The following is a 17,755-nucleotide window of genomic DNA, read 5'->3' on the forward strand; positions in this document are numbered from 1 at the left end:
TGCTGATGCCTAGCACACCAGGACGAAAAAATCTTCCAGATTCTGGAGTAGGCCTTGTTGGTCGCTTCTGATCTGGAGTGCTCCAGGGTTCTCAAGACAGACCCCGATAGCCCTTCTATCCTTGGAAGGGACTGATCAACCTCCAGGCTGTCAGGTTGAACATTCGAAGATTTGAGGAGACCTGGGTGCCCCCCGACACCAGTACTCTCTCTGGGGGAAGCCTCAGAAATTGACCCCGACTCATCTGTAGGAGTTGGGTAAACCAAGCTCTTTTCGGCCAGTATGGGATAATGACGATAACTGATGCTTGGTCCTGCCTGATTTTCATCAAGACCCTTGGTATCAAGGAAATTGAAGGGAAGATGTAGGCCAGCCTGAACCTCCATGGGATTGACAGTGCATCTATTGCCACCGGGTTGTCCTCCCTGTAAAGGGAGCAATACCTCTCCACCTTGGTGTTGAACCTCGTTGCCATGAGATCGATCTCTGGCATGCCCCACCTGAGTGTTATCTCCTTGAAGACCTCTGGATGAAGTGACCATTCTCCGGTTGGAAGACCTCGGCTCAGGCAATCCGCAATCACATTGTGAACTCCGCGAATGTGAACGGCTGATAAGTGGGTGAGGTTCAGTTCTGCCCAATCCAAAATCACCCCTATCTCTCTCAGGAGACTTTGTGACCTCGTGCCTCCCTGCTTGTTGATATACAACACAGCGGTCATGCTGTCTGACTGTACCTTCACTGCCTTCCCTCGAATGATGGGAGCAAAATGAAGAAGAGCTAGTCTGATTGCTCTGATCTCCAGGAGATTCGATGACAATAACCTCTCCTGAGGTGTCCAAGTTCCCTGGACTGTTTTGTCCTGAAGATGCGCACCCCAGCCTACTAGGGATGCGTCTGAAGTAAGTATGATCCAAGAGGGCTGGATCAGGGACTTGCCGTCCATGAGGTGGGACCACCACCTCAGAGAGGATCGGACTTTGTAAGGCAGGGAGAGCACGGAATTGAGTCCTACCGGACTGTGATTCCACTTGGCTAATACTTCCGACTGGAGCGGACGTAGATGCCATAATGCCCAAGGTACCGCCTCTGCGGTTGAAGACATTAGTCCCAACATCCTCATCCACGTTCGGATTGTTACCTGTTTTGGTACAGAGAGGGAATGGGCTGTCTGTTGTACGGTTTGCCTTCTTTCGGGAGTGAGATGAATCGTCATCCTGACTGAATCCACCATGAACCCCAGGAACCTTACTGAGGTGGCTGGTTGGAGTTGGGATTTGTCCCAATTGATTATCCATCCTAACTGATGTAGGAATGTAACAGCCTGTTGGATGTGTTGGGACAGGATCGCTTGGGAAGGAGCTCTGAGGAGCCAGTCGTCCAGGTATGGAACTATGCTCAAGCCTTGAAGTCTTAGTGCGGCCACCACAGAGACCACCACTTTGGTGAAAGTGTGTGGGGCTGAAGAAATCCCAAACGGGAGGGCCACAAACTGAAAATGCTTTAGGACCCCCCCGCTGTTTACCGCGATCCTTTAGAATCTTCTGGACCCAGGATGGATGGGAATATGGAGATAAGCATCCTTGAGGTCCAAGGTTGCCAGGAAATCTCCCGGCATAAGAAGATTGGTCACTGACTGGATAGTTTCCATACGGAACTTCTTTTGTCTTATGAAACGGTTGAAGAACCTCAGATCTATAATCATTCTCCACCCTCCGGTACTCTTGGGTACCAGGAAAACTGGGGAGTAGATACCTGTTCCCCTCTCTTGGAGAGGAACCTCCTCTAAGGCCCCCTTCTGGAAGTATTCTAGTACGTAACTTTCTAGAATCTTCTGCTTGTTGCTGGGAAGAAGCCTTGTCTGGACAAATTTGTCCAGAGGCCGACTGCTCAAGTCTACCAGGTAGCCCTGAGAAATTACACGCAGGACCCAACTGTCCTGGATATGATCCTGCCAACAAGGTAGAAAATGTTGTAGGCGACCGCCTACGGGAATGTGGGGAGAAGGGGGCCCGAGATTTCCAGTCAGACCGGCTAAATACCAAGAGCCTCGAGGAGGCCCGCAATCAGAGCGCCGAGGACTTCTTGGGGGGTCTAGAACCCCGAGAGGATTTTCCTCCTCTACGGGAACCCCAATTCCTCTGGGGTCTGGGTTGCGGTTCCGCTCTGGAACCATACCCCCTGCCCCGACCACGAAAGGACTGCTGGGGAAGGGACTTGCCCTTCTTGTCCGACAGCCCCTCCATTATTTGGTCCAGCTCTGCACCAAAAAGTTTGCCGGGTTCGTACGCCATGGCACACAGATTGTGCTTTGAGGTCGTATCGGCCTTCCAGGGTTTCAACCACAGCGGACGCCTGCCCGCGGTTGAAAGGGCCATCGACTTAGATGCCAGCTTCAGTTGTTGTGGAGCTGCGTCGCACAAGTAATCAATGGCAAGGCTGGCCGTCTTGCATGAGGCCAGAATGTCGTCCCTAGAGACCCCATGGTCCAGGTCAGACTCAATTTGGGAGAACCTTGTTTTCAGAAAATTCGCCACTTCGGACGACGCAATCGCGACTGAGGCGGAGGCCGAGGAATAGGCGCGCCTAAGGGCGCAGTCCGCCTTCCGGTCCATCGGATCCAACAAACTTGACCCGTCGTCTGAAGGGATCAGGGTCCTCCTGGATAATTTTGCAATTGCCATGTCCACCTTCGGGACAGGCCCCCAGGAAGATACCTGATCCTCCCTGACCAGGAACACGGCCTTGAACCTTTTGGTCAACACTGGACCCTTCTCTGGCTTTCTCCACTCTGTTTTCATCAGAGATAGGAGAGAATCATCCGCTTTAAAGGCCCTAGGCCCCCTAGAGGCAGAGGATGAGGCTTCCCCCGGGTCAACGTCCTGGTCCCCCGACCGGACGGACTTTAGTAGCCGCTGGGCCTTCTCCAGCGGGAAAAAAATAGGAAAATCCATCCTCCTCGTCCGAGGAGGAGGCGGAACCTTCCCTCGCCTCCTGACCCCCCGAGACCTCCATCGCACGATGGGGGGAGGAGGGACGATGACGCTTGGCGACCAGGGCATTCTTCAATTCCTGGATGGAGGCGTTGACCTGGGTCATGTTGGACTCCATGTACCCCTTCACCCAATCAACCACGTCGTGGACAGATGGCTCCAACTGGGGGATTGACTTGGCCCTACAGGGTGGGCAGCGGGAGAAGTCGTAAGAGTCCTCCAGGACAATCTGGCAGTCATGGCACTGCAGATGGCGCCTCTTGCCCGCGGATTTCCTGCCGGGGTCTCGCTCTCCGTCACCGGTCGACGACATGGCTGAAAATTAAAGAAACATGAATTTAGCAAAATTCAAGGAAACAAAGCTTAATCGCAAGTTTCAGGATCTTTACCCAGAAGATCCTAACAAGCTTTTTTATAGAAACAACGATTTTCAGCACAGAGGTAGCAAGACTCTCTAGCACCAAACACCAAACCACACTCAAGGTTAACAGCAAGCTGCGCTCCAGGAGACTGAACTTGGAGCTTCACCAAGTTTAAATAGGTAGTTTTGGCGCCAAAAAGAAAGTCCCGCCCACAAAGGGGGCGGGGTAATCTTAAGGGTTCATAACTTGGTCTACAATGACCAAAATATAATTATGTGCCCCAGAGAGGGAACCTAAACATTCAAAAGGCCCCCCACGGCCCTAAATAATCAAAAAAGAACAATCCCGGCAGCGCAGCAGCGCTCCGGAGACAGACCCGGAAGTGACGTCACTTCCGCAAGATGGCGGCGCCCACAGAACATGCGGACGCCGCTCCAGCTGCTCCCGCTCCTACCCCGGCCACACCACCTGGCAAAGAGGTAAGCCCAAGCGTGATAGGGCTCAGTGCAGGAGCGGAAACTAGCCAAGGCCCGAGACACGTCCTCCGGCCGCATAGAAGGAGCGGCTTAGTTCCCAAAGGGAACAAAAATATCAAAAAAGGGGAAAATAATACACTCTCCCCCCCGAGGGGGGGGGGGGGGAGTGCACCACCCGTCCTGTCCGCAGGACAGAAAAAAACACAACAGCATGAGGGCTACACCCCTCTTTATTGGGGGCAGGGAGGGCGTGTACATGCCAGAGTTTTTTATTTGTTCATTAAACTTCCACCTGTCCTAACCAGTCCACAGGGGCAGAATACCCCATCTGTGCCACTGGTTAGGACGTAAGGGAATGTCTAAATGGTTGGCAGCCATGTACAGGACGTTTACTACGGCAGAGAAGTAGCCATGATGAGTGGTCGGATCTGAGATATTGTATCATGAGAGATCACTGTATAGATCGTCATCTACTATTATTACCGTCTGTACCGCCCTGCACCGTTCTATACCAGGACGTCTGTATAGATCGTCATCTACTATTATTACCGTCCTGCACCGTTCTATATGAGGACGTCTGTATAGATCTTCATTTACTATTATTACCGTCTGTACCGTCCTGCACCGTTCTATATGAGGACGTCTGTATAGATCGTCATCTACTATTATTACCGTCCTGCACCTTTCTATATGAGGACGTCTGTATAGATCGTCATCTATTATTACCGTCCTGCACCGTTCTATATGAGGACGTCTGTATAGATCTTCATTTACTATTATTACCGTCTGTACCGCCCTGCACCGTTCTATACCAGGACGTCTGTATAGATCTTCATTTACTATTATTACCGTCCTGCACCGTTCTATATGAGGACATCTGTATAGATCGTCATCTACTATTATTACCGTCTGTACCGTCCTGCACCGTTCTATATGAGGACGTCTGTATATATCGTCATCTACTACTATTACCGTCCTGCACCGTTCTACATGAGGACGTCTGTATAGATCGTCATCTACTATTATTACCGTCCTGCACCGTTCTATATGAGGACGTCTGTATAGATCGTCATCTACTACTATTACCGTCCTGCACCTTTCTATACGAGGACGTCTGTATAGATCTTCATTTACTATTATTACCGTCCTGCACCGTTCTATATGAGGACGTCTGTATAGATCTTCATTTACTATTATTACCGTCTGCACCGTTCTATATGAGGACGTCTGTATAGATCTTCATTTACTATTATTACCGTCTGCACCGTTCTATATGAGGACGTCTGTATAGATCGTCATCTACTATTATTACCGTCCTGCACCGTTCTATACGAGGACGTCTGTATAGATCGTCATCTACTATTATTACCGTCTGTACTGCCCTGCACCGTTCTATACGAGGACGTCTGTATAGATCGTCTTTTGATACTGTCCCACATAGAAGACTTATCAATAAATTGCGATCTTTGGGCTTGGACTCCCATATTGTTGAATGGATTAGGCAGTGGCTGAGTGACAGACAAAAGAGGGTTGTAGTCAATGGAGTATATTCAGACCATGGTCTTGTTACCAGTGGGGTACCTCAGGGATCTGTTCTGGGACCCATATTGTTTAATATCTTTATCAGCGAAATTGCAGAAGGCCTCGATGGTAAGGTGTGTCTTTTTGCTTATGACACAAAGATTTGTAACAGGGTTGATGTTCCTGGAGGGATACACCAAATGGAAAAGGATTTAGGAAAACTAGAGGAATGGTCAAAAATCTGGCAACTAAAATGTTGATAAGTGCAAGATAATGCACCTGGGGCGTAAAAACCCAAGAGCAGAACATAAAATCAGTGATACAGTCCTAACCTCAGTATCTGAGGAAAGGGATTTAGGGGTCATTATTTCAGAAGACTTAAAGGGAATCTGTCAGCTAATCAGATCAGGTTACAGACTCCTTTGCCCTCATTACAATGGTACTTTTATTGTGCTGTCCCTCGCCGAAATCGTCCAAAAAAGACTTTTAAAACTTATGCTAATGAGGTTCGGCAAGTGCCCAGGGGCTGCGTTACTGCAGCAAGTGCCCAGGCCCCTTGGCGATATGCCCAGTAAACCACACCTCTTTCACCCCTCTGGCCCGCCTTCATCTCCTATTAATAGTAATATCAGGAAGTATTACTTTACTGAGAGAGTAGTGGATGCATGGAATAGCCTTCCTGCAGAAGTGGTAGCTGAAAATACAGTGGAGGAGTCTAAGCATGCATGGGATAGGCATAAGGCCATCCTTCATATAAGATAGGGCCAGGGGCTATCCATAGTATTTAGTATATTGGGCAGACTAGATGGGCCAAATGGGTCTTATCTGCCAACACATTCTATGTTTCTATTATTAACGTCTGTACCGTCCTGCACCGTTCTATACGAGGACGTCTGTATAGATCGTCATCTACTATTATTACCGTCCTGCACCGTTCTATACGAGGACGTCTGTATAGATCATCAGCTACTATTATTACCGTCCTGCACCGTTCTCTACGAGGACGTCTGTATAGATCTTCATCTAATATTATTGCTGTGAGGGTTGAGACTCCATGTTGTGCCTTGTACAGCCGTTTTATGTTTTAAACCTTAAAAACCTTTGTGTGTAGAATCTGTGAATTTCTCTGTGTGTGACTACCGTGACTTCAAGGTCGCTCCTAGCCCCTCCAGTTTTGTACCTTAAAGGAATTTGTACAATTATTAAAAGGACAAGTCCGTGACGAACACCCACATTTAGGATTAAGGGGACGCTTCAGGCGTATAGCCAAGAAATGCTTATTTCAGATTGTGAGTTATGATGTAAATGTTTAATCATGTCTCCCACTTTGGAAATGATCCAGAAATTTGCCTTATAATCTCTGCTTTCTGTCAATAGTTGAGAGAAACACAGTACATGGCATTGAATGTGTGTATCAGTTATTCTCTATGAGTGCTCATGACTTCTAATTGGGAATTCACTGCTCATCCGGCATTGGGGTTGTGGTGAAAATAACCTCGCCACTGGGTTTTGGAGGGGCCTGGTTGCCAGCCTCTTGCCTCAGGATTATGGCCCATACTAACTTTGAAGGTGAAGACAGACCGGCCGCACAGCTTAAATCTGTGGAACTGTTTTGGGCAGGAAAGTCATGCAACTTCCATGGAATTCGGGAACCCCTGCTCAGATCTTGGTGATTTTTGGATATGTTGTTCACCCAGATCAAAGCTATCCATGGATGTATAAATTATGGGGATATGTGGGGTTTTGAGGTGGTTTCTGCGTTTTGGGGAAAAATGTGTGTTTTCTGCCTGTGAGTGGTTAAGTTAGCCCATTATGTTTGGTAATTGTACCACAGGCAGAGCCCATTGTGTTTTGGTAATTGTATTTTGTTGATTGCGTCAAAGACAATGCCTATTCTGTTATTCAGTGTGTCACAGGCAATGCCATTGTGTTTGTTAATTGCGTCACAGACAATGCCATTGTGTTAGTTAATTGCGTCACAGACGATGCCATTGTGTTTGTTGAATGTATAGTTTTTGTATTTAAACTGTAAACCTGTAAAGGATTGGCTGCTATGTTATGTCCTCAGTTCCCAACCAGGTCCACGGGGGTGGTACCCTTGTTGGAAAATGTGTATATAAGTCAATGCTTGTGTGTTTAATAAAGAGTTCCTGTTTTATCCATCATGTTGAGGCTGGTGTTTGGTTAACTGATCAACACTGGGGATTGTTATACGCTGAAGATTTGCTATACTCCCCTGGCTATAACTACTAGCTCTTGTAAGAGCTGTTTCTGTTCCTGTGGTGGTTACGGTGTCGAGTGGGGTGCTTGGAGTCCTCGGGAAGCACTAGGAGCATCCATCAACAGAGGTACCCAGTCGGGGTGCCAGGAGATCTGCTTCAGGGGTCTTTACCCCAACATTACCATCTGTACTTGTAAAATAACATATTAACACTTTTTAGTAGGATAGGGTATTTTAAGGACCATGAAAGGTCAGCACTTGTGTGAAGTGTCAATTTTGACAGTTCTTGAGACGACAATAGTATTTGGAAAGGTTAGGATTCCTCCTCCTCAGCATATTATTATTAGCTTTACAAATAAGGAATACTTAGAAAACCATGATATAAGGGGTTTATTTGTTAACCATATATGTCTGTTATAATGGTAAATTTAGGATACAATGTAACTCTATGGAGAGTCAACCTATAAAAAGGCTTTGTCCCATGACATTGGGAGAGCACACACATTCACACATACACGTTACTTTAAGGGAATTACTTTTTTTCACTCATTTTAAATTAGTTTATTGCTTGCTTGTTACCTTTTGAGATTCATCTGCTGTACTTTATATTTTTCTCTTCCTAAACTTTGTAACTGTTTCTTTTTATGCGAATTAAATCCTTTTAACTTTTATCTTTCATCAAGAACTCTCCATATTTAGTTGGCTCCTTCTGAAGCATCTCTTACAAAATTAAGAAATGCTGGACGATATTTAACAGTACTGTCCTCCTCCGTCCTGCACTGTTCTATATGAGGACGTCTGTATAGATCATCATCTATTATTATTACCGTCCTCCTCCGTCCTGCATCGTTCTATATGAGGACGTCTGTATAGATCATCTATTATTATTACCGTCTGTACCGTCCTGCACCATTCTACAAACCGGATTCCAAAAAAGTTGGGACACTAAACAAATTGTGAATAAAAACTGAATGCAATGATGTGGAGATGGCAAATGTCAATATGTTATTTGTAATAGAACGTAGATGACGGATCAAACGTTTAATCCGAGTAAAGGTATCATTTTAAAGGAAAAATACGTTGATTCAAATTTTCACGGTGTCAACAAATCCCCAAAAAGTTGGGACAAGTAGCAATAAGAGGCTGGAAAAAGTAAATTTGAGCATAACGAAAGGCTGGAAGACCAATTAACACTAATTAGGTCAATTGGCAACATGATTGGGTATAAAAAGAGCTTCTCAGAGTGGCAGTGTCTCTCAGAAGCCAAGATGGGTAGAGGATCACCAATTCCCACAATGTTGCGCAGAAAGATAGTGGAGCAATATCAGAAAGGTGTTACCCAGCGAAACATTGCAAAGACTTTGCATCTATCATCATCAACTGTGCATAACATCATCCGAAGATTCAGAGAATCTGGAACAATCTCTGTGTGTAAGGGTCAAGGCCGTAAAACCATACTGGATGCCCGTGATCTCCGGGCCCTTAAACGACACTGCACCACAAACAGGAATGCTACTGTAAAGGAAATCACAGAATGGGCTCAGGAATACTTCCAGAAACCATTGTCAGTGACCACAATCCACCGTGCCGTCCGCCGCTGCCAGCTGAAACTCTACAGTGCAAAGAAGAAGCCATTTCTAAGCAAGATCCACAAGCTCAGGCGTTTTCACTGGGCCAGGGATCATTTAAAATGGAGTGTGGCAAAATGGAAGACTGTTCTATGGTCAGACGAGTCACGATTCAAAGTTCTTTTTGGAAATCTGGGACGCCATGTCATCCGTACCAAAGAGGACAAGGACAACCCAAGTTGTTATCAACGCTCAGTTCAGAAGCCTGCATCTCTGATGGTATGGGGTTGCATGAGTGCGTGTGGCATGGGCAGCTTGCATGTCTGGAAAGGCACCATCAATGCAGAAAAATATATTCAGGTTCTAGAACAACATCTGCTCCCATCCAGACGTCATCTCTTTCAGGGAAGACCCTGCATTTTTCAACAAGATAATGCCAGACCACATTCTGCATCAATCACAACATCATGGCTGCGTAGGAGAAGGATCCGGGCACTGAAATGGCCGGTCTGCAGTCCAGATCTTTCACCTATAGAGAACATTTGGCGCATCATAAAGAGGAAGGTGCAACAAAGAAGGCCCAAGACGATTGAACAGTTAGAGGCCTGTATTAGACAAGAATGGGAGAGCATTCCTATTTCTAAACTTGAGAAACTGGTCTCCTCGGTCCCCAGACGTCTGCTGAGTGTTGTAAGAAGAAGGGGAGTGTGATGGCCTATGGTATGTTTTGTGACACTTTCCTTCACTTGGTTGCCCGTGGCAACGTGTGGTGTTGTGTGCATGTGGTGGCAGTGTCTCAGCCCTATGGCTGATCCCCAGGACATGGTTGCCACGCATGCCGTTGCCCGCGGCAACAGGTGAAGTGTGTGTTTATGTGTGTACTTCCCCTTTAAGTGGCCGTCTTCCCTTGACTTGTGTTTGAAGGGTTAACTCCCTTCTGTGTGTGTGTTCACTGGGTGTGTGTGGGTGTGGCTACTTTGGGCTATAAAGCCTCTGCTGTTTTCAGTTAGCTGAGGGGTTCTTCAGCCATGGTTGCTGGAGACATCCTCCTGTTATACCATCTGCCAGTGGGGGCCACCCTTGTGGTCATAAGCTTCATGTATGGTGTTCACTAGATGTTTCTTTGGTCTTTATTTATTGCAGCATATGGTTTCCCGTGTGATGTGTGTTGTGTGCTGTGTCCCTTGTGTCGTTGTGGACAGCAGCACTTATACATGGGTTCCAGGCTCTGTGTCAGTGGCAGGTAGGTGTGGTACTAGTCTCACTTACCTGCCATTGCCATATGTCTGTTTCTGTTTCCCCTGTCTTTATAGCTTGGCCAGTGAGACTCCTGTTCGTCCGTATCTAGGAGGAACAGGTAGTCTTACCCAGCTCCTAGTCCAGGGCCACCCTGAGGGCTAGCAGGAATATCAGGTTCCTGAGTATGAGCCCTCCTACCATCAGGGTCGGGTCAGAATTAGGGATTGTTAGGAGGTGACCTGCTCCCTGATTCCTGTCCTGGCCATGCTCTGACCATCCATCTGCTGATACCGCACGGCTGAGGGTTTTCCCCATCATCAGCCATGACAGGGAGATGCCACACAGTGGTGAAAATGGCCTTGTCCCAACTTTTTGGAGATTTGTTGACACCATGAAATTCTGATTCAACATATTTTTCCCTTAAAATGGTACATTTTCTCAGTTTAAACCTTTTGTTCCGTGATTTATGTTCTATTCTGAATAAAATATTAGAAGTTGGCACCTCCACATCATTGCATTCAGTTTTTATTCACGATTTGTATAGTGTCCCAACTTTTTTGGAATCCGGTTTGTATATGAGGACGTCTGTATAGATCTTCATCTTCCATAATTACCCCCATAAGGTGCTCCTTCATCTCACATAGAACGCTATGTTGGAGCTCCGCCGTGGTGCCCTCCTATATTCTCATAGCCCACACATTTGTGCCTTCTTCTGCATCTCCGCCCTGTTGTTTTGTGAGGAGATCTTCGTGCTCCTAAATGCTTCCGATGGTCGCACAGTTGCTGTGTTTGCCGCACTGTGAATACACCAGGCCGTCACTGAGACCCTTCCATATTTGTCTGTATGGGATGTTTATATTTTTTTATTTGCATTAAAAAAAGAATTCATCCACCTTCTCAGGATGTCACTGAAGCTGCAAACTGCGACAAAGCAGAAAGTCCTCTTATTGACAGGTTCTTCACCCTCACGGTCCGCAAACCCTGTGGCCTAGAAGATGGTACTGTGAGACAGTGCTCGTGGGCACTGATACTTTGGGGGGTTTCGTTGGAAACATATGGGGGCACTATTATTGTTGGAGGGACTGTGGGGGCGGTAATGTCACCTGACTCTGGATGACGTCCGTGAGAGCGGTAACGTCACCAGACATTGGATGTTTATAAGAACATGTTGGGGAGCAGTATAGTACAGGAGGAGATGTTGGGGTGCAGTATAGTACATGAGGAGACGTTGGGGAGCAGTATGGTACAGGAGTAGATGTTGAGGAGCAGTATAGTACAGGGGGAGATGTTGGGGTGCAGTATAGTACATGAGGAGACGTTGGGGAGCAGTATGGTACAGGAGTAGATGTTGAGGAGCAGTATAGTACAGGGGGAGATGTTGGGGTGCAGTATAGTACAGGAGAGGTTGGGGAGCAGTATAGTACAGGAGGAGATGTTGGGGTGCAGTATACTACAGGAGGAGATGTTGGGGAGCAGTATAGTACAGGAGGACATGTTGGGGTGCAGTATGGTACAGGAGGAGATGTTGGGGAGCAGTATAGTACAGGGGGAGATGTTGGGGTGCAGTATAGTACAGGAGAGGTTGGGGAGCAGTATAGTACAGGAGGAGATGTTGGGGTGCAGTATAGTACAGGAGGACATGTTGGGGTGCAGTATAGTACAGGAGGACATGTTGGGGTGCAGTATAGTACAGGAGGAGATGTTGGGGAGCAGTATAGTACAGGAGGAGAGGTTGGGGAGCAGTATAGTACAGGGGGAGATGTTGGGGTGCAGTATAGTACAGGAGAGGTTGGGGAGCAGTATGGTACAGAAGGACATGTTGGGGTGCAGTATGGTACAGGAGGAGAGGTTGGGGAGCAGTATGGTACAGGAGGAGATGTTGGGGAGCAGTATAGTACAAGAGGACATGTTGGGGTGCAGTATAGTACAGGAGGAGATGTTGGGGAGCAGTATTGTACAGGAGGAGATGTTGGGGTGCAGTACGGTACAGGAGGAGATGTTGGGGAGCAGTATGGTACAGGAGGAGATGTTGGGGTGCAGTACGGTACAGGAAGAGATGTTGGGGTGCAGTATGGTACAGGAGGAGATGTTGAGGTGCAGTATGGTACAGGAGGAGATGTTGGGGAGCAGTATGGTACAGGAGGACATGTTGGGGAGCAGTACGGTACAGGAGGAGATGTTGGGGTGTAGTATAGTACAGGAGGAGATGTTGGGGTACAGTACAGGAGGAGATGTTGGGGAGCAGTACGGTACAGGAGGAGATGTTGGGGTGTAGTATAGTACAGGAGGAGATGTTGGGGTACAGTACAGGAGGAGATGTTGGGGAGCAGTACGGTACAGGAGGAGATGTTGGGGTGCAGTATAGTACAGGAGGAGATGTTGGGGTGCAATATAGTACAGGAGGAGATGTTGGGGAGCAGTATAGTACAGGAGGAGATGTTGGGGAGCAGTATAGTACAGGAGGAGATGTTGAGGTGCAGTACAGTGCAGGAGGAGATGTTGGGGAGCAGTATAGTACAGGGGGAGATGTTGGGGAGCAGTATAGTACAGGAGGAGATGTTGGGGAGCAGTATAGTACAGGAGGAGATGTTGAGGTGCAGTACAGTGCAGGAGGAGATGTTGGGGAGCAGTACAGTACAGGAGGAGATGTGGGGGTGCAGTATAGTACAGGAGGAGATGTTGGGGAGCAGTATAGTACAGGGGGAGATGTTGGGGAGCAGTATAGTACAGGGGGAGATGTTGGGGAGCAGTATAGTACAGGGGGAGATGTTGGGGAGCAGCACGGTACAGGAGGAGATGTTGGGGAGCAGTATAGTACAAGAGATGTTGGGGAGCAGTATAGTACAGAAGATGTTGGGGAGCAGCACGGTACAGGAGGAGATGTTGGGGAGCAGCACGGTACAAGAGGAGATGTTGGGGAGCAGTATAGTACAGGAGGAGAAGTTGGGGAGCAGTATAGTACAGGAGGAGATGTTGGGGTGCAGTATAGTACAGGAGGAGATGTTGATGTGCAGTATAGTACAGGAGGAGATGTTGGGGAGCAGCACGGTACAGGAGGAGATGTTGGGGTGCAGTATAGTACAGGAGGAGATGTTGGGGAGCAGCACGGTACAGGAGGAGATGTTGAGGTGCAGTATAGTACAGGAGGAGATGTTGGGGAGCAGCACGGTACAGGAGGAGAGGTTGGGGAGCAGTATAGTACAGGAGGAGATGTTGGGGTGCAGTATAGTACAGGAGGAGATGTTGAGGTGCAGTATAGTACAGGAGGAGATGTTGGGGTGCAGTACGGTACAGGAGGAGATGTTGAGGTGTAGTATAGTACAGGAGGAGATGTTGGGGAGCAGTATAGTACAGGAGGACATGTTGGGGTGCAGTATAGTACAGGAGGAGATGTTGGGGAGCAGCACGGTACAGGAGGAGATGTTGAGGTGCAGTATAGTACAGGAGGAGATGTTGGGGAGCAGTATAGTACAGGAGGAGATGTTGGGGAGCAGTATAGTACAGGAGGACATGTTGGGGTGCAGTATAGTACAGGAGGAGATGTTGGGGTACAGTATAGTGCAAGAGGAGATGTTGGGGTGCAGTATAGTGCAAGAGGAGATGTTGGGGTGCAGTATAGTGCAGGAGGACAAGTTGGGGTGCAGTATAGTACAGGAGGAGATGTTGGGGTGCAGTATAGTACAGGAGGAGATGTTGGGGTGCAGTATAGTACAGGAGGAGATGTTGGGGAGCAGTACAGTGCAGGAGGAGATGTTGGGGAGCAGTATAAGTAAACAGGGAAGTGAGAGGTTGGGGAGCAGTCAGTGCAGGAGGAGATGTTGAGGAGCAGTATAGTACAGGAGGAGATGTTGAGGTGCAGTATAGTACAGGAGGACATGTGGGGTGCAGAATATAGTACAGGAGGAGATGTTGGGTGAGCAGTATAGTACAGGAGGAGATGTTGGGGAAGCAGTGCACGGTACAGGAGGAGCTGTTGGGGTGCAGTATGGGACAGGAAGGAGGAGTTGGGGAGCCAGGGATAGTACAAAGGAGGAGAGGTGGGGGAGCAGTATAGGACAGGAGGAGATGTGTGGTGCAGTATAGTACAGGAGGAGCATGTTTGGTGGAGCAGTATAGTACAGGAGGAGCTGTTGGTGGAGCAGCACGACGTTACAGGAGGAGATGTTGGGTGCAGTATGGGACAGGAGAGATATGTTGGGGAGCAGGTATAGTAGCAGGAAGGAGAGGTTGGGGAGCAGTATAGTACAGGAGGAGATGTTTGGGGGCAGTATAGGTACAGGAGGAGATGTTGGGGAGCAGTATAGTACAGGAGGAGATGTTGGGGAGCAGTATAGTACAGGAGGAGATGTTGGGGTGCAGTATAGTACAGGAGGAGATGTTGGGGAGCAGTATAGTGCAGGAGGACATGTTGGGGTGCAGTATAGTGCAGGAGGAGATGTTGGGATGCAGTATAGTGCAGGAGGAGATGTTGGGGTGCAGTATAGTACAGGAGGAGATGTTGGGGAGCAGCACGGTACAGGAGGAGATGTTGGGATGCAGTATAGTACACGAGGAGATGTTGGGGAGCAGTATAGTACAGGAGGAGATGTTGGGGAGCAGTACAGTGCAGGAGGAGATGTTGGGGAGCAGTATAGTACAGGAGGAGAGGTTGGGGAGCAGTACAGTGCAGGAGGAGATATTGGGGAGCAGTATAGTGCAGGAGGAGATGTTGGGGAGCAGTACAGTGCAGGAGGAGATGTTGGGGAGCAGTATAGTACAGGAGGAGAGGTTGGGGAGCAGTACAGTGCAGGAGGAGATGTTGGGGAGCAGTATAGTGCAGGAGGAGATGTTGGGGAGCAGTACAGTGCAGGAGGAGATGTTGGGGTGCAGTATAGTACAGGAGGAGATGTTGGGGAGCAGTACAGTGCAGGAGGAGATGTTGGGGAGCAGTATAGTACAGGAGGAGAGGTTGGGGAGCAGTATAGTACAGGAGGAGATGTTGGGTAGCAGTATAGTACAGGAGGAGATGTTGGGGAGCAGTATAGTGCAGGAGGACATGTTGGGGTGCAGTATAGTACAGGAGGAGAGGTTGGGGAGCAGTACAGTGCAGGAGGAGATGTTGGGGAGCAGTATAGTACAGGAGGAGATGTTGAGGTGCAGTATAGTACAGGAGGACATGTTGGGGTGCAGTATAGTACAGGAGGAGATGTTGGGGAGCAGTATAGTACAGGAGGAGATGTTGGGGAGCAGCACGGTACAGGAGGAGATGTTGGGGTGCAGTATGGGACAGGAGGAGATGTTGGGGAGCAGTATAGTACAGGAGGAGAGGTTGGGGAGCAGTATAGTACAGGAGGAGATGTTGGGGTGCAGTATAGTACAGGAGGAGATGTTGGGGAGCAGTATAGTACAGGAGGAGATGTTGGGGAGCAGCACGGTACAGGAGGAGATGTTGGGGTGCAGTATGGGACAGGAGGAGATGTTGGGGAGCAGTATAGTACAGGAGGAGAGGTTGGGGAGCAGTATAGTACAGGAGGAGATGTTGGGGTGCAGTATAGTACAGGAGGAGATGTTGGGGAGCAGTATAGTACAGGAGGAGATGTTGGGGTGCAGTATAGTACAGGAGGAGATGTTGGGGTGCAGTATAGTACAGGAGGAGATGTTGGGGAGCAGTATAGTGCAGGAGGACATGTTGGGGTGCAGTATAGTGCAGGAGGACATGTTGGGGTGAAGTATAGTGCAGGAGGACATGTTGGGGTGCAGTATAGTACAGGAGGAGAGGTTGGGGAGCAGTACAGTACAGGAGGAGATGTTGAGGTGCAGTATAGTACAGGAGGAGATGTTGGGGAGCAGTACAGTGCAGGAGGAGAGGTTGGGGAGCAGTATAGTACAGGAGGAGATGTTGGGGTGCAGTATAGTACAGGAGGAGATGTTGGGGTGCAGTACAGTACAGGAGGAGATGTTGAGGAGCAGTACAGTACAGGAGGAGATGTTGAGGTGCAGTACAGTACAGGAGGAGATGTTGAGGAGCAGTATAGTGCAGGAGGAGATGTTGGGGTGCAGTATAGTACAGGAGGAGATGTTGGGGAGCAGTATAGTACAGGAGGACATGTTGGGGTGCAGTATAGTACAGGAGGAGATGTTGGGGAGCAGCACGGTACAGGAGGAGATGTTGAGGTGCAGTATAGTACAGGAGGAGATGTTGGGGAGCAGTATAGTACAGGAGGAGATGATGGGGAGCAGTATAGTACAGGAGGACATGTTGGGGTGCAGTATAGTACAGGAGGAGATGTTGGGGTACAGTATAGTGCAAGAGGAGATGTTGGGGTGCAGTATAGTGCAGGAGGACAAGTTGGGGTGCAGTATAGTACAGGAGGAGATGTTGGGGTGCAGTATAGTACAGGAGGAGATGTTGGGGTGCAGTATAGTACAGGAGGAGATGTTGGGGAGCAGTACAGTGCAGGAGGAGATGTTGGGGAGCAGTATAGTACAGGAGGAGAGGTTGGGGAGCAGTACAGTGCAGGAGGAGATGTTGAGGAGCAGTATAGTACAGGAGGAGATGTTGAGGTGCAGTATAGTACAGGAGGACATGTTGGGGTGCAGTATAGTACAGGAGGAGATGTTGGGGAGCAGTATAGTACAGGAGGAGATGTTGGGGAGCAGCACGGTACAGGATGAGATGTTGGGGGTGCAGTATGGGACAGGAGGAGATGTTGGGGAGCAGTATAGTACAGGAGGAGAGGTTGGGGAGCAGTATAGTACAGGAGGAGATGTTGGGGTGCAGTATAGTACAGGAGGAGATGTTGGGGAGCAGTATAGTACAGGAGGAGATGTGGGGGTGCAGTATGGGACAGGAGGAGATGTTGGGGAGCAGTATAGTACAGGAGGAGAGGTTGGGGAGCAGTATAGTACAGGAGGAGATGTTGGTGCAGTATAGTACAGGAGGAGATGTTGGGGAGCAGTATATACAGGAGGAGATTGTTGGGGAGCAGTATAGTACAGGATGAGATGTTGGGGAGCAGATAGTAACAGGAGGAGATGTTGGGGTGCAGTATAGTACAGGAGGAGATGTTGGGGAGCAGTATAGTGCAGGAGACATGTTGGGGTGCAGTATAGTGCAGGAGGAGATGTTGGGATGCAGTATAGTGCAGGAGGAGATGTTGGGGTGCAGTATAGTACAGGAAGGAGATGGTTGGGGAGCAGCACGGTACAGGAGGAGATGTTGGGGATGCAGTATAGTAACACGAGGAGATGTTGGGGAGCAGTATAGTACAGGAGGAGATGTTGGGGAGCAGTATAGTACAGGAGGATATGTTGGGGGTTCAGTATAGTACAGGAGGAGATTTTGGGGAGCAGTATAGTGCAGGAGGACATGTTTGTGCAGTATGTACAGGAGGAG

Source organism: Bufo gargarizans, unplaced genomic scaffold (genome assembly GCF_014858855.1).
Source record: "Bufo gargarizans isolate SCDJY-AF-19 unplaced genomic scaffold, ASM1485885v1 fragScaff_scaffold_591_pilon, whole genome shotgun sequence".
Taxonomy (NCBI): Eukaryota; Metazoa; Chordata; class Amphibia; order Anura; family Bufonidae; genus Bufo; species Bufo gargarizans.